Genomic DNA, 24000 nt, shown 5'->3' on the forward strand with positions numbered 1-24000 from the left:
CTTGTTTACATTTGGGCCTCTCTGGACGGGCACGAATACTGAACTGGGTTCTGGTGCCGCTTAGATTGAACCAAAACTCAGGTGGGTAACCTGCCTGTCCATATAAACTCTTATTATTATTATTATTTTTTTCAACCTTGCATTTTCATGACAGGTGAGGTAGCCCGCTGAGGCGATTTGCCCGGTCTTCCAGACCCGCCCAGCCGGGGTCGCCTTTAGCCATGTTACCGGCAAACGCTTGAAGGTGAGGTAATTCGCCAACCCGGGGTCGGCTCGTGTCCGCCTTCGGCGGAGGCGTTGCAGCATTAAAAGTGATAATAAGAGGCCACAGCACTGAAAAGTTGAAGCAAGAGAAGCTAGTGAAAGTAAGTGAGCATTAACCGCCAAAATGCTTCCTTCGCCCGCCATTTTGCCTGTTTACGTACATAGCGACCTTGCAGTGGCCTCGAGAAAGGCCACCCGGGTCTCCGGGGTGGTCAGATTGCATGTAAACGCGAGCTATTTTTCGACCCCACCTACCCGGTTTACCCCACTTCCATGAAAACGGCCAGTTGCACTTTAAGTGTGTTTGGCTGTAACTGAATTTCGGGTTCGGTTGAAATTATTTCAGTTGCATTTGAGCCTCTCGAGCCGCGCACGCAGAATACTGAACTGGATACTGGTGCCACTTAAGGTGATTTCCTAGAAATAGAACTTGTCATAGATTTCCGAATACTGAACAAGGTTCGGGTGCAGGCCACTTGGGTGTGTTTGGCTTTAACTGAACTTCGTGTTTGGTTAAAATTATTTGTTTACATTTAGGCCTATCGGGCAGCGCACGCCTAATACTAAACTGGATTCTGGTGCCACTTAAGGCGTTGTGTCAAGAAAATGATAAAAGTGTAATAGAAGAAGGGGGGTTCGCTGTGACTTTGACAATTGCCGTGCATTCCCAATTATGTTGAACATTACAAATCTCGCTCATTTTTATAAAGATGATCCCCGGTATAACCCAGAGCCTGGTGTCATTCTATGATTAGTTCATGTACGTACCTGAAAAAGTGTATTTGAATGCGTTTGTGATTTAACTTGAGAGTAGGCTTTTCGACTCTGTCAAGTGAAAATAGCCATTCCTTCAGTGACGGATTAAGCTTGGCGTCAATCAAAATCCGCCATTTCATCAATGTGAGAGAGCTAACGAGCGCACCAATGACGTGATGACAAAGTAGGGTTGCGACCAGGTTGAAATTATTTCTTTACATTTTCATTTTTTCTGGCCTCTCTGGATGCTAACGAATGTTGAATTGGGTTCAGGTGCCAATCGTTTTTCAATCCTTGACTTTGGGTTACCACTGAGTTTCACGTTCAATTCGAATTGTTTTTTTTTTTTTTACCGAGGCCTTCCTGGGGCCCGTTTCTGGAAAGTCCTGAAACTTTTCAGGACATTTTCGGGTGTCACAATAACTTTTGTATCTCAAGAACGGAGAGGATTTAAGTCGTCAAACTTCACAGACATATTTTGTTTAGTTAGCTTGAGGACTTGTTAAAAGGTCGCCTTCCCAAAACAAACGGTTGGCTTTTCGGGCCCGAAAAGTTTTTGGGACTTTCGAGAAACGGGCGTGCATGAATACTCCTAAACTAGGCTCAGGTGCCATTTAGGTGTGTTTGGCTGCAACTAACTTTGTTGTTGGTTAAAACAAGACGCTCTTTAAAGCGTTTACTCGGAATACCGTGTTGCACAGAAGTAGGGTGATACATTTTGGAAGGTTTAGAAACAAACTTCAAGGTTTGAATAGACTAAAGCGATGTTCAAATTTGCTAATTAAGGAACAAAAGAAGTAAGTGTTTCTGCAGCCAATTGAAGTCTGGAGGGCTCGTGACAACGGATAACGTATTGGTGAACATTGCTTAGAGTTTACAGTCACCAAGCAAAAGTAGTAGTTTGATTTGGTGCAGGTTGTCGGATCGGAAATAACGTGAATCTATGCAATGCATGGGTGACATACAAAGTGAAACCAGTGGGCCAAGGAAAAGTGAAACACTAGCGTAGCAAGAAAGAGAACTTGTGAAAACCATCTTGTAATTAATGTGGCTAAGTCAAACTTAGCCCTCCTCTTTCCAGCTGCACTGGCACTGAACCAGCTGCAAAGTTTCGAAATTAACAGTGTTGTGAATAATGCGGTGACTAGCTATATAAACCCGGGAGGAGGGGACTCCCATATATCGTAGGGCGGGGATGATCGTCGGAAAATTTCAAAAATACTGCTAAAAGATACCGGATTCTACGAAGATAGGCGTGGCAACATAAGATTTTTATCCCTAAAAGATACCGCACTTTAAGTTACATGATGATAATTGGACATAATTAAATGATAAAAGCAACTTTAAAAGCTGTCGTTGCTGTTGTTATTATGTAATGTTATTATCTTGAAAAGATACCCTAAAAGATACCAGCTTAGACTCTGGTGGCCCAAAAACATATAAGACAGCCTAAGAGATACCAGATCCCTGATTTTGACCCCTAAGATACGACGATCATCCCCGCCCGTTGCCAACTGGAGTCCCCCTCCCGTGAAACAATTTTTAAAAAATGACCTCCGCGCATGATGATCGTATAAAGAAAAGAAGAAAGAAAAGAAATTTCAAGCATTTCCAACAGACCACTTCTGGGAGTTCTGTACTGACGATTTCATCATGATCGAGATTAACTATCTCATTCATAACATTTCCAGAAGACTGAATCCAGCATTTTTAATCTTAAGCTGCAGTTGAGCTTTCACTCAGAACATGGACTTGTTTGTAAATTAATCGGCGAACATCATTAAAAGTTTCACACTGAAACCCCAACACAGCTCCCATCGCTTTGGCACCGCATGTTATAAATCCGGATTTTCATAGAACTCTGTAAGAATTGTGGCTGTTTGAAGCCTAGAGCGCGCAGAAATCCCCTTCACACGACGCTCGACACCACGACTGTTATTTTTGTTGTTGGAAAACGTAGTTTTGTTAAAGAGGGAGGTTATTCTATTGACCATTTTGCGGCACCGAATAAAATCAACCGATACCTTTCAGGTATTCCGAGTAATTACCAATAACATAATTCACTTTGACACTTATGGCTACAGTACCAATTCACAAAGATAGAGATAACGTAGATTTTCCAACAATTTAACATTTCAATCAGTTTATCTCAATATCACTGAGATGTAAAAATTTCTTATTTAGGATTCTTTCATTCGCTTTTGTGTACGTCCTGTTTACTCTTTGCGAGATTTTAGGTTCGTGTGTTCACAATTTAAGTTTGTTTTGCATCTGAAAAATGCTTATATTTTCAATTACAACCTCTCCGTAGGGGTTATCGCGCAGGACTTTTAACGAATGAAATCCCCGCGTCCTAATTCTGCTGTGCATTTTGCTGCACCCAAAAAAAAGTCAGCCGAGATTATAACTCGGATACCTTTCAGGTATTCCGAGTAATTAACTGGCATTTGTGTCTTTGGCTGCCTACAAACACTGAACTACGTTGTGCCCACGGGCGTGTTTGGTTATGGCCAGATATCTTTCGCTAGTTTTAAAGACCTTTCCAAATGATGAATAATAGTGTTTTCTATTTTGGGAATTCCTTCTTTCGTTCCAGACATATTCAAGTTATTCTTTAAAAATTGACCTCACAAACATTGCAAATGTCTGCAATGAATCATGAAATTAAGAATATCTCCGAAGATATTGGAGTAATGATATTCAAACTTAGATAAGGCACAAAGTGACACTCATTTAAGATGCTGACATGGCAACACACTCGTTTCCAGTCCGCTTAATATCTGTTGGATTTTGAACAGACAAGACGCCAAGTAGGCGCTCACGTGGAATGCACTGAACAAAGCAAGCATTGGGCAGCGGCTGTAAATAAAAAATGTTTAAGTCTCTCACAAAATTCCTTGGAACAATACGCGAATATACAGACCTGCAACTTTCGCGGCTCATTCTCCCCTTATAATGTCGTTTGCAAGCGAGTTTCTTAGCCCAGTTTGGCAAAACAACCTTGTGGGGGAACAAGGTATTGCAAAGTGTTTCAACAATTTTTGTCCAAGGCTGTAATTGTTATTGATATTACGGGTCTTGTATCAGCTCCAGCCTCTTCTTTCATTTTTACAGTTCAGACCGGTTGTAAGTCATTGTACAGTATGATCTGCCATATAGACGAATAAGTTGGAGAAAATGTTATTAAATGTATACCTGTTGTGCGAAAACGGAAAACGGTAAAAGAACAAAAAAATAAGTAGGAGTACGAGAATTGAAGTTCTTGAAATTACAGCCAAAAAATGGAATAATTTGATTTGCCTACAGTTGATGTTTGCATTTGTAAAGAGAAAGATAAGTAGGGTAGAAAAAGAGGCCCTTTAATTAAGGAAAAAAGAGAACATGCGGACGGATCACAGAAACATAGAGTGATGCGAAGCAGGAAAGTTAAGCGGAATTAAGACAAAGAACTGGCCTTCAGACACCTGACAAAGCATATCGGCGAATAAGTTATCGTAGCCATCTGAAGAAAAATCACGGAAATTGAAGAGGTGCTAAATCAGGGTCTGTCAGTACACTGCCAGTGAACGAAAATAAACACACCTGTAGCGATAAAGAAATAAGACCAAGGGCATTTCCCATAATCTTCTCACAATGGCAAGGAAAATACCATGTAAACGATCCACATAACCAGCCCGCATACTGAAATCGCTGTCACCATTGTTTTTACGTACATCCTACATTGTGCTTATCTTAAACTTTTGCGTTGGTCCGCTTCCGGCCTCTTTTTCTCTGCTGCTGTTGCTGTGTTTGATGAGATCGATGTGCGCGACCTTTTCCTGTTTAGGCCGGTTTACTCTGAAATATGCATCAAAAATCGAAGAATCTTAGCCACATTGAAGCTGGAGGAAAGCTAGAACTTGTGAGAGATCGACAGCTGTGACAGGAAAAAAGTGGTGTCCTCTGATTGGCCAATTTTGGAGAAAGGTGTTGGGGCGGAGTTCCCTCGTCTGATACAATAGGCATTTCTTGAGGTGCTGTTTTCCTAAACATTAATTTTTGCCTTGAAGATAGCAATGTAAAGATTATCATTCAAAGGCGCCTTGCTTGATTGCAATCAAATTGACAGCAGCGAGATAATCCTATTTCCAACAAACCAGTTTTGGTGAATTTTACAATTCGAAATATTTCTACCATGAGAGCCTTTTCCACGCGGTTGCACAAAGATTTTAGTTAGCGCTTTCGATAGTGCGCTGACAAGAAGCTGACAAAGCACTTTCTTCAATAATAAATGAAATATTCCAGTAGCCACATTTAATACAATGGATGGGACATCTGCGCCGTAATCGGAAATCGCTACATCCGTTTCACTGAAGACACCCCTGAAGGTAGATGTTTACTTTAAAAATATATCTTGTTTTGGTCTCAAAATAATTGCGTGAATTTACAAATATAACTGGAATTTGTAATTTAAAAATTTACAAACTGAATTTTAGGAGAATCATTCGTTGCTATTAGTACCACGGTAGTTTTGACACCTTATGTGACCGATAAAAACCCCCACAAAACACCACACACCTTTCATGAAACAGATAACGACGATATGAAAGCTGTAACAGGTACTAATCGCTTAAATAGAAATCAACACTTACCCTTTATTAAAACCAGGCGATCGACAGAAGAAATTATTTTGTGTACCTCTGATTTCGGGAAAAAACGACGAGAACACAAGAACTCACTATGACCATGACGTGTGGATGACGTAGAATGTGGCCACTAAAATAAGCCGTTTTATATCCTATTTACAGAAACTAGCCAATGATAACAAACGATACCTTTCTGGATAGGAGAAAAAGCAAACGGTCCCCACATAATAAGTACAAGTAGATGGTCAGACTTAAAACGTATGTGCTGCCCAAAAAGCTTTCCCTGGGTGGGTACGTCATGTCTGCCGGGCCATATGGAATCCCTGGGTGGGAGCATGTATGGCTATTACATGGCTGGTCACGAACTGTCCCCTGGTTCATAGGCACATGTATGGCTATGACATGGCTAGTCACGAAGTGTCCCTGGTTCATGGGTTCATGTATGGCTATGACATGGTTGGTCACAAAGTGTCCCCTGCTTCATAGGCTCATGTATGGCTATGACATGGCTGGTCACGAAGTGTCCCCTGGTTCATGGGCTCATGTATGGCTATAACATGGCTGGTCATGAAGTGTGACCTGGTTGATGGGTTCATGTATGGCTATGACATGGCTGGTCACAAAGTGTCCCAGGCTTCATAGGCTCATGTATGGCTATGACATGGCTGGTCACGAAGTGTCCCCTGGTTAATGGACTCATATATGGCTATGATATGGCTGGTCACGAAGTGTCCCCTGGTTGATGGACTCATATATGGCTATGACATTGCTGGTCACGAAGTGTGCCCGGGTTAATGGGTTCATGTATGGCTGTGACATGCTGGTCAAAAAGTGTCCCCCGGTTGATAGGATCATGTATTGCTGTGATATGGCTAGTCACGAAGTGTCCCCTGGTTAATGGGCTCATTTATGGCTATGACATGGTTGGTCACAAAGTGTCCCCTGGTTCATAGGCTCATGTATGGCTATGACATGGCTGGTCACGAAGTGTCCCCTGGTTGATGGGTTCATAAAAGGCTATGACATGGCTGGTCACGAAGTGTCCCCTGGTTGATGGGTTCATGTATGGCTATGACATGGCTGGTCACGAAGTGTCCCCTGGTTGATGGGTTCATGTATGGTTATCACATAGCTGGTCACAAAGTGTCCCCTGGTTGATGGGTTCATATATGGCTTAACATGGCTGGTCACAAAGTGTCCCAGGCTTCATAGGCTCATGTATGGCTATGACATGGCTGGTCACGAAGTGTCCCCTGGTTGATGGGTTCATATAAGGCTATGACATGGCTGGTCACGAAGTGTCCCCTGGTTGATCGGTTCATGTATGGCTATGACATGGCTGGTCACGAAGTGTCCCCTGGTTGATGGGTTCATGTATGGTTATCACATAGCTGGTCACAAAGTGTCCCCTGGTTGATGGGTTCATGTATGGCTGTGACATGCCTGGTCACGAAGTGTCCCCTGGTTAATAGACTCATATATGGCTAAGACATGACTGGTCACGAAGTGTCCCCTGGTTGATGGACTCGTATATGGCTATAACATTGCTGGTCACGAAGTGTCCCCTGGTTAATGGGTTCATGTATGGCTGTGACATGTTGGTCACAAAGTTTCCCCTGGTTGATGGGTTCATGTATAGCTGTGATATGGCTAGTCACGAAGTGTCCCCTGGTTAATGGGCTCATTTATCGCTATGATATGGTTGGTGACAAAGTGTCTCCTGCTTCATAGGCTCATGTATGGCTATGACATGGCTGGTCTCGAAGTGTCCCCTGGTTGATGGGTTCATATATGGCTATAACATGGCTGGTCACGAAGTGTCCCCTGTTTCATGGCCTCATGTATGGCTATGACATAGCTGGTCATGAAGTGTCCCCTGGTTGATGGGTTCATGTATGGCTATGACATGGCTGGTCACAAAGTGTCCCAGGCTTCAGAGGCTGATGTATGGCTATGACATGGCTGGTCACGAAGTGTCCCCTGGTTGATGGGTTCATATATGGCTATGACATGGCTGCTCACGAATTGTCCCCTGGTTCATGGGCTCGGGTATGGCTATGACATGGCTGGTCATAAAGTGTCCCCTGGCTGATGGGTTCATGTATGGCTATGACATGGCTGGTCACGAAGTATCCCCTGGTTGATGGGTTCATGTATGGCTATGACTTGGCTGGGCACGAAGTGTCCCCTGGTTGATGGGTTCATGTATGGCTATGACATGGCTGGTCACGAAGTGTCCCCTGGTTGACGGGTTCATGTATGGCTGTGACATGGCTGGTCACGAAGTGTCCCCTGGTTGATGGGTTCATGTATGGCTGTGACATGGCTGGTCACGAAGTGTCCCCTGGTTGATGGGTTCATGTATGGCTGTGACATGGCTGGTCACGAAGTGTCCCCTGGTTAATAGACTCATTTATGGCTATGACATGACTGGTCACGAAGTGTCCCCTGGTTGATGAGTTCATGTATGGCTGTCATATGGCTGGTCACGAAGTGTCCCCTGGTTGATGGGTTCATGTATGGCTATGACATGGCTGGTCACGAAGTGTCCCCTGGTTGATGGGTTCATATAAGGCTATGACATGGCTGGTCACGAAGCGTCCCCTGGGTAATGGGTTCATGTATGGCTGTGACATGGGTGGTCACGAAGTGTCCCATGGTTGATGGGTTCATGTATGGCTATGACATGGCTGGTCACGAAGTGTCCCCTGGTTGATGGGTTCATGTATGGCTGTGACATGGCTGGTCCCGAAGTGTCCCCTGGTTGATGGGTTCATGTATGGCTGTGATATGGCTGGTCACAAAGTGTCCCCTGGTTGATGGGTTCATATCCTTGCATACGGAACCTGCGCCCGCAGTGCGCGCGGCAGTCAAAACTGTGCTATCCTGTCAATCATTTGCCCCTTCACCGGAAACAGTGCATTTCGGTTGTTCGTAAATGACATTGTTGTTGATCTACGCAAGGATGCGGTCAAAGTCTGTATTCGCGAAGTTAACTCAAATAAATATCGATACGGTTTTGCCGTCTTCTTGCACTTGATTCGAAAATACCAGCCTGAATTCGTCTTAGAATAGTTAGAAAAAGCACAAATAAAAGCCAAAGCATAAGATGTCACGTTCGAATTCTGCTCGCCGACAACCCAAGTTTGTTGACAAAAAAATTGCCACAAAATGTTTTAAATGGTTTTCTGGCCCTTTATTACTAATGGCGCTCACGTTTATTTTAAATGGAGTATCGGGAAAGAAAAATTGTCAAGCTGATATTTTTTTCGTGTGAACATACATTTTCACGTAGCGAAAATTTGTATAAGCACTACAAAACGTTTACTAACCATTGCCCGAAGGAACACCTTTTAGAAGCTGCAAGGAAGCCGCTGATGAATTTTGCACAAAACCCTCGGCCCCTAACACCGGAAAGCCAGACTTGGAAAGTTTTTCAGTGGAAGGCTCGCTAAGGAAGAGTTTCTAGAGCTTGCCCTCCCGCAGGTCGCCAGAAAGGTGCAAACAAGCTGGTTCGTGTCTGAAAAGAGCAAAATCTAAAAGGGGCAGTCAAAATTGTGTTTCTTTTATTGTGCGAAAATTTATTCTTCCCTCAATCCCAAATAAGAACTTGCTGTGTCTTGCAATTCAACAGTGAATTGCTATTAGGCCAATAAGAGAATCAACATCAACAAAGAGGCACTCCCAGGGGTTTGGGGAAGAAAAGAACATGGCTAATTTAAACTGGGGAACAGAGTAACATACATACATACATACATAATCTTTATTTAACGTGGGTAGAAACACTTATCTGAAGCTATTTTACAGGTTTTCCACAAAATAATATTAAAGAAAAAAAGAAATATATACATAAAAATGTAAGAATATGAATAAAATATCTAGTATCTAAAATTTCAAAATTTAGGTAACTAAAATTTAATGTTCCTCACTGGTTTTTTTAACAATATCAAAATATTTTAGGGAACAAGGGAAGAAAACCAATTTAAATTTTAGGGATCAAAAAGCTGGGAACAAGTTCGAAAGTAATTTGGGGAACAAGGAAAAACAAGCAAATATGTAAAGGGAACAAGGACTCCTCTCCCCAGGAGGGCCTCATCATATGTTCTGCGTCTATCCAACAGCTCAAACAAGCTATTCCAACAATTTTTGAATGACCAACAAGAAAAGAAGACTCTCTTAGAGAAATAGATTATTTATAATAACACTTTAGCATGCGAAACAATGCTCAGATGCTTACGAGCACCCTCATGCCCATGTTTGTAAAAAAGCACCATGAAGTAATCCTTGTGGCTGGCTGGTTTAGGCATTGTTTCATCTTTCAACATTGGGCAAAACCAAATCAACTCCATTCTCAGAGGGCACTGGGGAAAGAAGCTAGAAGAAAAAAGTGGCCTTGATCCTATTCTCCCAAGGTAATCTTTACAGAATAAGATCATAGAAGGAACACTTTTGAGTGCCAACCTTAAGCCTTTTAAAACAAGCGGAAACAATATTAATAGTCTTTAAATTCACAAAATGTCAAACAGCATATTTTAGCCTCATATTCAATTAGATTTGGCTGCAATGTTCCTTAAAACTATGCAGAACTATTTACCATAAAATGTGGAACATTTCCTGCCTATCTAAATATGCCGCAAAAGGGCTCCAAAAAGCAACCAGTTAAGTTTTTAGATTAAGATACACAATACCTAAAAAATAAATTACTTGATGTGATCAAGACATTGAATGACCAAGCAATAAACAAATGGCAGCAATGTATGTTAGGTTCACAAAGTGGGAAAAAAATATTCCTCAACTGATGTTTCAATATGCATTTAAATAAATTTTCTATCAACAATTCAAGGGACTGACTTTTCACTGGTATTGATTTACATTTCCATGATAAGTTTGAAAGTGAATCTGGCAACCACAGTGCCCTATGAAATGGGAAATAACTTAAACTCTTTAAACTAACATTTTACAAGGGACACCATTATTGATGCCCTGCGAAGAACAAAGATTAAATTGAAAGAAGAGTTGGTCTGGAGTTTATCCACAATGGACAGTTTAAGTGGCTGCATTCACCAATGTAGAGAACAAACACATCAAGTTTCTTGTCAAGCAACCAGGTGTTCAAGGAGCTATTCAATTTTCAAAGAACTATGGTAGTGTGCAACAGTACCTGGGTGAATTCGGGTACCTGGCCTGAAACTGAAACTTGTGGAGCCAAACAACTTGTTGAGCTAGGTACTTAAACTGGGTAGATAATTATGTCTACAAATATTGTCTATTCAACCAACAGTTTCTCCTAATTTTGTGTAACATTCACTTAATGGTTCCTTAATAAAAAAATTGCTAATTCAATTAAGGATTCAAGTCCTTTGAAATCATCAAAGTTACTTTGTGCCACCAGGAACAAACGAGAAAGTACAAGCACTGAAGACAAACAGCTCACAAAAGGCAGAACTCCGTTTAAAACAGCAAAACGGACCGGGGATCCTCGCGTCACTAAAAAGTGCTGCATGCTACGTAGATGTTTGCAGAACGATCGCAAGTTGTAATCACTGAAAGAAAACTCCAATCCAGATCTGATAGACGATGGTCGTGCAAGACTCACCAAGCACATGGAACACCCGACAGGATTGTTTGTTGTCTGGCACAGCAGATGAACGAAAAATTGTTCCCCTCACTATTAAGTTCCAACCCAAGACCAATCTTGCCCAAATACAACAACAATTTGGGCAGCAGGCAAGCTCACCACAAGCCACCGAAGTTGGCATAAAGCAGCATAGCGCTTCACCTGAAGTTCGATCATGATGGACACAAACAAGAGCTGAAAAAACTTCATATGGTCAGACGACCAAATGTGATTGATCAGTTATCGGACATCAAAGTGCTGAACAGTACAAACCAAGGGATTTCGTCGTAAAAATGTTCACTCAGCAACGTCTTCTTCTTCTACAGAATAAAGTTCAAAAGCGATCCTGGTTGTTAATCACATGCTAGACCAATCCATAAACTGGATAAAGTGGATTGGCAAATTGATTGCCAGAACGATGATTCATTTATGTCTCGCTGAGTTCAAAGAAGCGACGGTCAAGAGAGTCACAACAGAAGGCTGAGCGAATGTCCACCGATCTAACCAATCAGAATGTAAACAATTGGCGTGACGTCGGATAGCACAAGGATAGCACAGTTTTTCCCTCTCGCTGAATTCTGATTGGTCAGTTTAAATTTCAGTAGCTCTCGCCGTATGCAAGGATATGGCTGTAATATGGCTGGTCACAAAGTGTCCCCTGGTTGATGGGTTCATGTATGACTATGACATGGCTGGTCACGAAGTGTCCCCTGGTTAAATGGGTTCATATAAGGCTATGACATTGCTGGTCACGAAGCGTCCCCTGGTTGATGGGTTCATGTATGGCTGTGAAATGGCTGGTCATAAAGTGTCCCCTGGCTGATGGGTTCATGTATGGCTATGGCATGGCTGGTCAAAAAGTGTCGTAGGCTTCATAGGCTCATGTATGGTTATGACATGGCTGGTCACGAAGTGTCCCCTGGTTGATGGTTTCATGTATGGCTATGACATGGCTGGTCACGAAGTGTCCCCTGGTTGATGGGTTCATGTATGGCTGTGACATGGCTGGTTACGAAGTGTCCCCTGGTTGATGGGTTCTTGTATGGCTGTGATATGGCTAGTCACAAAGTGTCCCACGCTTCATAGGCTGATGTATGGCTATGACATGGCTGGTCACGAAGTGTCCCCTGGTTGATGGGTTCATATATGGCTATCACATGGCTGGTCACGAAGTGTCCCCTGGTTCATGGGCTCATGTATGGCTATGACATGGCTGGTCATAAAGTGTCCCCTGGCTGATGGGTTCATGTATGGCTATGAAATGGCTGGTCAAAAAGTGTCCTAGGCTTCATAGGCTTATGTATGGCTATGACATGGCTGGTCACGAAGTGTCCCCTGGTTGATGGGTTCATGTATGGCTATGACATGGCTGGTCACGAAGTGTCCCCTGGTTGATGGGTTCATGTATGGCTATGACATGGCTGGTCACGAAGTGTCCCCTGGTTGATGGGTTCATGTATGGCTGTGACATGGCTGGTCACGAAGTGTCCCCTGGTTGATGGGTTCATGTATGGCTGTGACATGGCTGGTCACGAAGTGTCCCCTGGTTGATGCATTCATGTATGGCTGTGATATGGCTGGTCACGAAGTGTCCCCTGGTTGATCGGTTCATGTATGCCTTTGACATGGCTGGTCACGAAGTGTTCCCTGGTTAATAGACTCATTTATGGCTATGACATGACTGGTCACGAAGTGTCCCCTGGTTAATGTGTTCATGTATGGCTGTGATATGGCTGGTCACGAAGTGTCCCCTGGTTGATGGGTTCATGTATGGCTATGACATGGCTGGTCACGAAGTGTCCCCTGGTTGATGGGTTCTTATAAGGCTATTACATGGCTGGTCACGAAGTGTCCCGTGGTTGATGGGTTCATGTATGGCTGTGACATGGCTGGTCACGAAGTGTCCCCTGGTTGATGGGTTTATGTATGGCTATGACATGGCTGGTCACGAAGTGTCCCCTGGTTGATGGGTTCATGTATGGCTGTGACATGGCTGGTCACGAAGTGTCCCCTGGTTGATGGGTTCATGTATGGCTGTGATATGGCTGGTCACGAAGTGTCCCCTGGTTGATGGGTTCATGTATGGCTGTGATATGGCTGGTCACGAAGTGTCCCCTGGTTGATGGGTTCATGTATGGCTGTGACATGGCTGGTCACGAAGTGTCCCCTGGTTAATAGACTCATTTCTGGCTATGACATGACTGGTCACGAAGTGTCCCCTGTTTCAAGGGCTCATGTATGGCTATGATATGCCTAGTCACGAAGTGTTCACTGGTTGATAAGCTCTTGTATGACTATGACATGGCTGCTCACGAAGTGTCCCCTGGTTCATGGGTTTATGTATGGCTGTGACATGGCTGGTCACGAAGTGTCCCCTGGTTCATGGGTTCATGTATGGCTGTGACATGGCTGGTCACGAAGTGTACCCTGGTTAATAGACTCATTTATGGCTATGACGTGACTCGTCACGAATTCTCTCCCCTAGTTGATGGGTTCATGTATGGCTATGACATGGCTGGTCACGAGGTGTCCCCTGGTTGATGGGTTCATGTATGGCTGTGATATGGCTGGTCACGAAGTGTCCCCTGGTTGATGGGTTCATGTATGCCTGTGATATGGCTGGTCACGAAGTGTCCCCTGGTTGATGGGTTCATGTATGCCTGTGACATGGCTGGTCACGAAGTGTCCCCTGGTTAATAGACTCATTTCTGGCTATGACATGACTGGTCACGAAGTGTCCCCTGTTTCATGGGCTCATGTATGGCTATGATAAGGCTGGTCAAAAAGTGTCCTAGGCTTCATAGGCTTATGTATGGCTATGACATGGCTGGTCACGAAGTGTCCCCTGGTTGATGGGTTCATGTATGGCTATGACATGGCTGGTCACGAAGTGTCCCCTGGTTGATGTGTTCATGTATGGCTGTGATATGGCTGGTCACGAAGTGTCCCCTGGTTGATCGGTTCATGTATGCCTTTGACATGGCTGGTCACGAAGTGTCCCCTGGTTAATAGACTCATTTATGGCTATGACATGACTCGTCACGAAGTGTCCCCTGGTTAATGTGTTCATGTATGGCTGTGATATGGCTGGTCACGAAGTGTCCCCTGGTTGATGGGTTCATGTATGGCTATGACATGGCTGGTCACGAAGTGTCCCCTGGTTGATGGGTTCTTATAAGGCTATGACATGACTGGTCATGAAGTGTCCCCTGGTTGATGGGTTCATGTATGGCTGTGACATGGCTGGTCACGAAGTGTCCCCTGGTTGATGGGTTCATGTATGGCTGTGATATGGCTGGTCACGAAGTGTCCCCTGGTTGATGGGTTCATGTATGCCTGTGATATGGCTGGTCACGAAGTGTCCCCTGGTTAATGGGTTCATGTATGGCTGTGACATGGCTGGTCACGAAGTGTCCCCTGGTTAATAGACTCATTTCTGGCTATGACATGACTGGTCACGAAGTGTCCCCTGTTTCATGGGCTCATGTATGGCTATGATATGCCTAGTCACGAAGTGTTCACTGGTTGATAAGCTCTTGTATGACTATGACATGGCTGGTCACGAAGTGTCCCCTGGTTCATGGGTTTATGTATGGCTGTGACATGGCTGGTCACGAAGTGTCCCCTGGTTCATGGGTTCATGTATGGCTGTGACATGGCTGGTCACGAAGTGTACCCTGGTTAATAGACTCATTTATGGCTATGACGTGACTGGTCACGAATTCTCTTATGGTTGATGGACTCGTATATGGCTATGACATTGCTGGTCACGAAGTGTCCTCTCGTTCATGGGTTTATATATGGCTATGACATGGCTTGTCACGAAGTGTCCCCTGGTTCATGGGCTGATGTATGGCTATGCCATGGCCGGTCATGTAGTGTCCCCTGGTTGATGGGTTCATGTATGGCTATGACATGGCTGGTCACAAAGTGTCCCAGGCTTCATAGGCTCTTATAAGGCTATAATATGGCTGGTCACGAAGTGTCCCCTGGTTGATGGATTCATGTATGGCTATGACATGGCTGGTCACGAAGTGTCCCCTGGTTAATGGGTTCATGTATGGCTATCACATAGCTGGTCACAAAGTGTCCCCTGGTTGATGGGTTCATGTATGGCTGTGACATGGTTGCTCACGAATTGTCCCCTGGTTAATAGACTCATATATGGCTATGACATGACTGGTCACGAAGTGTCCCCTGGTTGATGGACTCGTATATGGCTATGACATTGCTGGTCACGAAGTGTCCCCTGGTTGATGGGTTCATGTATGGCTGTGACATGCTGGTCACAAAGTGTCCCCTGGTTGATGGGTTCATGTATAGCTGTAATATGGCTAGTTACGGAGTGTCTCCTGGTTAATGGGCTCATTTATGGCTATGATATCGTTAGTCACAAAGTGTTCCCTGCTTCATAGGCTCATGTATGGCTATGACATGGCTGGTCACAAAGTGTCCCCTGGGTGATGGTTTCATGTATGGCTGTGAGATGGCTGGTCACGAAGTGTCCCCTGGTTGATGGATTCATGTATAGCTATGACATGGCTGGTCACAAAGTGTCCCAGGCTTCATAGGCTCATGTATGGCTATGACATGGCTGGTCACGAAGTGTCCCCTGGTTGATGGGTTCATATATGGCTTTGATAAGGCTGGTCACGAAGTGTCCCCTGGTTGATGGACTCATATGTGGCCATGACATTGCTGGTCACGAAGTGTCCCCTGGTTAATGGGTTCATGTATGGCTGTGAGATGCTGGTCACAAAGTGTCCACTGGTTGATGGGTGCATATCTGGCTGTGATATGGCTAGTCACTAAGTCTCCCCTGGTTAATGGGCTCATTTATGGCTATGACATGGCTGGTCACGAAGTGTCCCCATGTTGATGGGCTCATATATGGCTATGACATGTCTAGTCACGAAGTGTTCTCTGGTTAATAGGCTCAAGTATGGCTATCACATGGCTTGTCACGAAGTGTAACCTGTTTCATGGGCTCATGTATGGCTATGATATGGCTAGTCACGAAGTGTTTACTGGTTGATAAGCTCTTGTATGACTATCACATGGCTGCTCACGAAGAGTCCCCTGGTTGATGAGTTCATGTATGGCTATGACATGGCTGGTCACGAAGTTTTCCCTGGTTGATGGGTTTATGTATGGCTATGACATCGCTGGTCACGAAGTGTCCCCTTGCTGATGGACTCATATGGGTATGACATGGCTGGTCACGAAGTGTCCCCTGGTTGATAGGCTCATATATGGCTATGAAATGGCTGGTCACGAAGTTTCCCCTGGTTAAAGGGTTCATGTATGGCTATGACATGGCTGGTCACAAAATGTCTCCTCCTTTATAGGCTCATGTATGGCTATGACATGGCTGGTCACGAAGTGTCCCTTAGTTGATGGGTTCATGTATGGCCATGACATGGCTGATCACGAAGTGTCCCCTGGTTGATGGGTTCATGAATAGCTGTGACATGCCTGGTCTTGAAGTTTCCCCTGGATTATGGGCTCAATTATGGCGATGACATGACTGGTCACGTACTGTCCCCTGGTTGATGAGCTCATGTATGGCTATCACATACCTTGTCACGAAGTGTCCCCTGTTTGATGGGCTCATGTATGGCTATCACATGGCTGGTAACGAAGTGTCCCCTGGTTTATGGGCTCACGTTTGGCTATGCTATTGCTAGTCACGAAGTGTTCCCTGGTTGATAAGATCTTTTGTGGCTATCACATGGCTGGTCACGAAGTGTCCCCTGGTTGATGGGCTCATATATGGCTATGACATGGCTGGTCCTCTAAGTGTCCCCTGGTTGATGGGCTCATATACGGCTATGACAATGCTGGTTACGAAGTGTCTAGTGGTTGATAGGCTCAAGTATGGCGGCTATCACACGGCTGGTCACGAATTGTCCCCTGGTTCATGGCCTTATGTATGGCTATGATATGGCTGGTCACAAAGTATCCTCTGGTTGATGGGCTCATATGTGGCTATGACATGGCTGGTCACGAAGTGTCCCCTGGTTAATAGGCTGAAGTATGGCTATGACATGGCTGCTCACGAAGTGTCCTCTGGTTGATGGGTTCATGTATGGCTATGTCATGGCTGGTCATGAAGTGATCCCTGGTTTATGGGACAATTTATGGCTATGACATGACTGGTCGCAAACTGTCCCCTGGTTGATGGGCTTATGTAGGGCTATCACATACCTGGTCACGAAGTGTCCTCTGTTTCATGGGCTCATGTATGGCTATCACATGTTTGGTCATGAAGTGTCCCCTAGTTTATGGGCTCATCTATGGCTATGATATGGCTAGTCACAAAGTGTCCCCTGGTTGATAAGCTCTTGTATGGCTATGACCTGGCTTATCACGAAGTGTCCCCTGGTTGATATCCTCAAGTAGGGCAATCAAATGTCTGGTCACGAAGTGTCCCCTGGTTAATAGGCTCAACTATGGCTATCACACGGCTGATCACGAATTGTCCCCTGGTTTATGGCCTCATCTATGGCTATGATATGGCTGGTCACGAAGTGTCCCCTGGTTAATAGGCTCAAGTATGGCTATGACATGGCTGGTCACGAAGTGTCCCCTGGTTTATAGGCTCATGTATGGCTATGATATGGCTAGTCACTAAGTGTTCCCTGGTTGATAGGCTTAAGTATGGCTATCACATGGTTGGTCACGAAGTGTCCCCTGGTTCATGGGCTCATGTATGGCTATGATATGGCTAGTCACGAAGTTTCCCCTGGTTAATAGGCCCAAGTATGGCTATGACATGGCTGGTCACGAAGTGTCCCCTGGTTTATAGGCTCATATATGGCTATGATATGGCTAGTCACTAAGTGTCCCTTGGTTGATAGGCTTAAGTATGGCTATCACATGGTTGGTCACGAAGTGTCCCCTGGTTTCTGGGCTCATATATGGCTATGATATGGCTAGTCACGAAGTGTCCCCTGGTTGATAAGCTCTTGTATGGCTATCACATCGCTGGTCACGAAGTGTCCCTTGGTTGATGGGCTCATGTATGGCTATCACATGGATCTTTACGAAGTTTCCCCTGTTTAATAGGCTTATGTATGGCTATCACATTGCTGGTCATGAAATTTCCTCTTGTTCATGGGCTCATGTATGGCTTTCATATGGCTAGTCACGAAGTGTCCCCTGGTTGATAAGATCTTTTATGGCTATCACATGGATCTTTACGAAGTTTGTCCTGTTTGATAGGCTTATGTATGGCTATCACATTGCTAGTCACGAAGTGTCTCCTGGTTAATGGGTTCATGTATGCCTATGGCATGGCTGGTCACGAAGTGTCCCCTGGTTGATGGGTTTATTTATGGCTATGATATGGCTGGTCAAGAAGTGTTCCCTGGTTGATGGGCTCATGTATGGCTATGACATGGCTTCTTACAAAGTGTCCCCTAGTTGATTGGCTCATGTGTGGCTATGACATGGCTGGTCACGAAGTGTCCTCTTGTTTCTGGGCTCTATTACGCCTATCACATGGCTGGTCACGAAGTTTTCCCTGGTTCATTGGTCTCATGTATGGGTTTGACATGGCTGGTCACAAAGTGTCCCATGGTTGATGGGCTTATGTATCGCTATGACATGGCTGGTCAAAAATTGTCCCATGGTCGATGGGTTCATATATGGCTATGACATGGCTGGTCCTGAAGTTTCTAATGGTTAATGGGTATAAGTATGGCTATGACATGGCTGGTCAGGAATTCTCCCCTGGTTTATGGGCTTATGTATCGCTTTGACATGGCTGGTCAAGAGTTGTCCCCTGGTTGATCGGTTCATGGTGTGTCTATGAAATGGCTGGTCACGAAGTGTCCCCTGGTTGATGGGTACATGTATGGCTATGACGTGGCTGGTCACGAAGTGTCCCCTGGTTGATGGGTACATGTATGGCTATGACATTGCTGGTCACGAAGGGTCCCCTGGTTCATGGGCTCATGTATGGCTATCACATGGCTGGTTGCGAAGTGTCCTCTGGTTTATAAGCCATGTATGGCTATGACATCACTGATCACGAAGTGTCCCCTGGTTGATGGGCTTATGTATGGCTATGACATGGCCTGTCACGGGGTGTGTCTCCTGGTTTATAGGCTTATGTATGGTTATCAAATTGCTGGTCATGAAATGTCCCCTGGTTGATAAGCTCTTCTTTGGCTATCAAATGGCTGGCCAGAAGGTATCCCATGGTTGATGGCTTCATGTATGGCTATGACATGGCTGGTCACGAGGTGTCCCCTGGTTCATGGGCTCATGTATGGCTATAAATTGTCTAGTCACAAAGTGTCGCCTGGTTGATAAGCTCTTGTCTGGCTATGACATGCTGGTCACAAAGTGTCCCCTGGTTGATTGGTTCATGTATCGCTGTGACATGGCTGATCGCGAAGTGTTCCCTGGTTAATGGGCTCATTTATGCCTATCTTATGTCTGGTCACGAAGTGTCCCCTGGTTGATGGGCTCATATATTGCTATGATATGGCTGGTCACGAAGTGTCCCCTGGTTGATAGGGTCAAGTTTGGCTAACACATGGCTGGTCATGAAGTGTCCCCTGGTTTATGGGCTCATGTATGGCTATGATATGGCTAGTCACAAAGTGTCCCCTGGTTGATAAGCTCTTGTATGGCTATCACATGGCTGGTCACGAAGTGTCCCCTGGTTGATGGGTTCATGTATCGCTGTGACATGGCTGATCACGAAGTGTCCCCTAGTTAGTGGGCTCATTTATGCCTATCACATGGCTGGTCAGGAAGTGTCCCCTGGTTGATGGGCTCATATATGGCTATGATATGGCTGGTCACGAAGTGTCCCCTGGTTGATAGGGTCAAGTTTGGCTATCACATGTTTGGTCATGAAGTGTCCCCTAATTTATGGGCTCATGTATGGCTATGATATGGCTAGTCACAAAGTGTCCCCTGGTGGATAAGCTCTTGTATGGCTATCACATGGCTGGTCACGAAGTGTCCCCTGGTTGATGGGTTCATGTATCTCTATGACATGCTGGTCACAAAGTGTCCCCTGGTTGATGGGTTTATGTATGGCTGTGACATGGCTGATTACGAAGTGTACGTCCCCTGGTTAATGGGCTCATTTATGCCTATGACATGGCTGGTCACGAAGTGTCCCTTGGTTGATGGGCTCATATATGGCTATGACATGTCTGGTCACGAAGAGTCTCCTGGTTCATTGGCTTATCTATGGCTTTGATATGGGTAGTCACGAAGTGTCCCCTGGTTGATAGGCTCAAGTATGGCTATCACATGGCTGGTCACGAAGTGTCCCCTGGTTGATGGACTTATGTATCGCTATGACATGGCTGGTCACGAGTTGTCCCCTGGTTGATGGGCTTATGTATCGCTATGACATGGCTTGTCAAGACTTGTCCCCTGGTTGAAGGGTTCATGTATGGCTATGACATGGCTGGTCACGAAGTGTCCCCTGGTTGATGGGTACATGTATGGCTATAACATTGCTGGTCACGAGGTGTCCCCTGGTTCATGGGCTCATGTATAGCTATGACATGACTGGTTACAAAGTGTTCCCTGGTTGATGGGTTCATGTATCTCTATGACATGCTGGTCACGAAGTTTCCCCTGGTTGATGGTTTTATGTATGGCTGTGACATGGCTGATTACGAAGTGTACGTCCCCTGGTTAATGGGCTCATTTATGCCTATGACATGGCTGGTCACGAAGTGTCCCTTGGTTGATGGGCTCATATATGGCTATGACATGTCTGGTCACGAAGAGTCTCCTGGTTCATTGGCTTATCTATGGCTTTGATATGGGTAGTCACGAAGTGTCCCCTGGTTGATAGGCTCAAGTATGGCTATCACATGGCTGGTCACGAAGTGTCCCCTGGTTGATGGACTTATGTATCGCTATGACATGGCTGGTCACGAGTTGTCCCCTGGTTGATGGGCTTATGTATCACTATGACATGGCTTGTCAAGACTTGTCCCCTGGTTGAAGGGTTCATGTATGGCTATGACGTGGCTGGTCACGAAGTGTCCCCTGGTTGATGGGTACATGTATGGCTATGACATTGCTGGTCACGAAGTGTCCCCTGGTTCATGGGCTCATGTATAGCTATGACATGACTGGTCACAAAGTGTCCCCTGGTTGATGGGCTCATATATGGCTATGACATGGCTGGTCACGAAGTGTCCTCTCGTTGATAGGCTCAAGTATGGCTAACACATGCCTGGTCACGAAGTGTCCCCTTGTTCATGGGCTCATGTATGGCTATGATATGGCTAGGCCTGAAGTGTCCCCTGGTTAATAAGCTCTTTTCTGGCTATTACATTGCTGGTCACGAAGTGTCCCCTGGTTGTTGGGTTCATGTATGGCTATGACATGGCTGGTCACAAAGTGTCCTCTGGTTGATGGGTTCATGTATGGCTATGACATGGTTGGTCACGAAGTGTCCTCTGGTTGATGAGTTTATGTATGGCTATGACATGGCTGGTTACGGAGTGTCCCCTGGTTGATTGGTTCATGTATGGCTATGATATGGCTAGGCCTGAAGTGTCCCCTGGTTAATAAGCTCTTTTCTGGCTATTACATTGCTGGTCACGAAGTGTCCCCTGGTTGTTGGGTTCATGTTTGGCTATGATATAGCTGAACACGAAGTGTCCCCTTGTTGATGTGCTCATGTATGGCTATTACATGGCTGGTGACGAAGTGTCCCCTGGCTGGTTGATGGGCTCTTGTATGGCTATTACATGGCTGGTTATGAAGTGTCCCCTGGTTGATGGGCTCTTGTATGGCTGTTACATGGCTGGTCGCGAATTGTCCCCTGTTGATGGGCTTATGTATCGCTATTACATGGCTGGTCACCAAGTGTTCCTTGTAATAGCCATGTAATAGCCATACATGAGCCCATCAACCAGAGGACACTTCGTGACCAGCCATACATGAGCCCATCAACCAGGGGACACTTCGTGACTATAGCCATGTAATAGTGATACATGAGCTCATGAAGCAGGGGACACTTCGTTACCAGCCATGTAATAGCCATACATGAGCCCATGAACCACAGGACACTTTGTGACCAGCCATGTAATAGCCATAAATGAGATCATCAACCAGGGCACACTTCGTGACCAACCATTTAATAGCCATACATGAGCCCATCAAGCAGGGGACACTATGTGACCAGCCATGGCTCCCTGGGTGGGTACGTCATGTCTGCCGGGAGATATGGGCTTCTTGGGTGGGTACGTCATGGCTGCCTGGCCCTACGTGATCCCTGGGTGGGTACGTCATGTCTGCCTGGCTATACGTGCTCCCTGGGTGTGTACGTCATGTCTGCCTGCCTTTAGAGGCTTTAGCTAATCCTGCTCCTCCGGCTGCACCGGTTCCTGCCGTCGTGGACCCAGTTTTGCCAGCTCCACCGGCTCCTCCCGTGTAACCAGCGGGCCCACTCGGTGGACAACAAGAACAGTTGAACGAGGTATTTTAGAGTTTTGTGCATTTTTTCTTTTTCGTTCTAGTTTCTTATTTGCATAGGTTTTGCATCGTTTCTTTTGCTATTCCTGGGGGTTCCTTTCTGTGGTATGTTTGCCGTGTGTCGACCCTAGCTTTACATTCGTTCGTGTGTCTAGCACACGCTGATATGCCATGTCGGCTCTAGTTATACGTTCGCTCGTGTTTTGGACGCATTTTGGTCCTTTCCGTTTTTCAGTTCTAGCTTTACCTTTGCTCATTTGCCGAGTGCGGAGTCACAGATGGCATGTGTCGGTTCTAGCTAATCGTTTGCTCCTGTGTCGAGCACAAATTCTATGCCGTGTGTCGACTCTGGTTTGTTTTTCTTGTGTGTCTAGCACAAATTGGTTTTGCCGTGTGTCCGCCCTAGCTAAACGTTCGCTCGTCTGTCGAGCACAAATTCTATGCCGTGTCTGTAGTTTAAGTTAGTTTATCACAAATTGGTTTTACCGTCTGCCGGTCCTAGCTAAACGTTCGCTCGTGTGTCGAGCCTAACTGATTGGTTGCCGTGTGTCGGTTCTAGTTTAGGTGTGACTAGCACAAATTGGTTTTGCCGTGTGTCGGTTCTAGCTAAACGTTCGTTCGTGTCTCGAGCTCAACTGGTTGGTTGCCATGTGTCTGCTTTAGTTTAAACGTGTTTAGCACAAATTAGTTTTGCCGTGTGTCGGTTCTAGCTAAACGTTCGCTCGTATGCCGAGCTTAATTACTTGGATGCTGTGTGTCGGCTCTTCTTAATCGTTCACTCGTGTCGAGCGCAAATTGTACGCCGTATGTCAGCTCTAACTCAGTCTAGTACAAATTGGTTTTGCCGTGTGTCGGTTTAAGCCAAACGTTCGCTCGTGTGTCGAGCTCAACTGGTTGTTTGCCGTGTGTCAGCTCTAGTTTAAATGTGTCCAGCACAAATTGGTTTTGCCGTGTGTCGGTTCTAGCTTAACGTTGGCTCGTGTGTCGAGCTTAACTGGTTAGTTGCCGTGTGTCGGCTCTTATTAATCATCCTCGTTGGTCTTTTACTTTTGCTTGTGTGTCGTGTTTATGTGGCAATTATCCGTTTTTTAGTTTAACGCTTGCTCGTGCATTGGCCGTTTGTCGGCCTTGGTTTCGCTTGGTTTATTTTATTAGCACAGTTTGCCTGTAACTGCTGGTCGGCTTATTTTAGTTTATATCTACTCCTGTCTTTAGTATCTATCTATTTGTGGGTTTCGTTCCGTTTAACATACATACCTAGAGAAAGCATTT

The 24000-nt window shown here is 45.3% G+C and overlaps 1 long non-coding RNA gene across 1 annotated transcript; it reads right to left on the reverse strand.

The window, feature by feature from the left end:
* Positions 1-3858: 3858 nt before the first annotated feature.
* Positions 3859-5920, reverse strand: LOC137979711 (uncharacterized). Its single transcript, XR_011118397.1, has 3 exons — positions 5835-5920; positions 5652-5699; positions 3859-4857 (listed from the first exon to the last, which is right to left on the reverse strand). It is a non-coding gene; the product is annotated as an uncharacterized lncRNA (long non-coding RNA).
* Between the last annotated feature and the right edge of the window lie 18080 nt (positions 5921-24000).

Source organism: Montipora foliosa, chromosome 1 (assembly GCF_036669935.1).
Source record: "Montipora foliosa isolate CH-2021 chromosome 1, ASM3666993v2, whole genome shotgun sequence".
Classification (NCBI taxonomy): Eukaryota; Metazoa; Cnidaria; class Anthozoa; order Scleractinia; family Acroporidae; genus Montipora; species Montipora foliosa.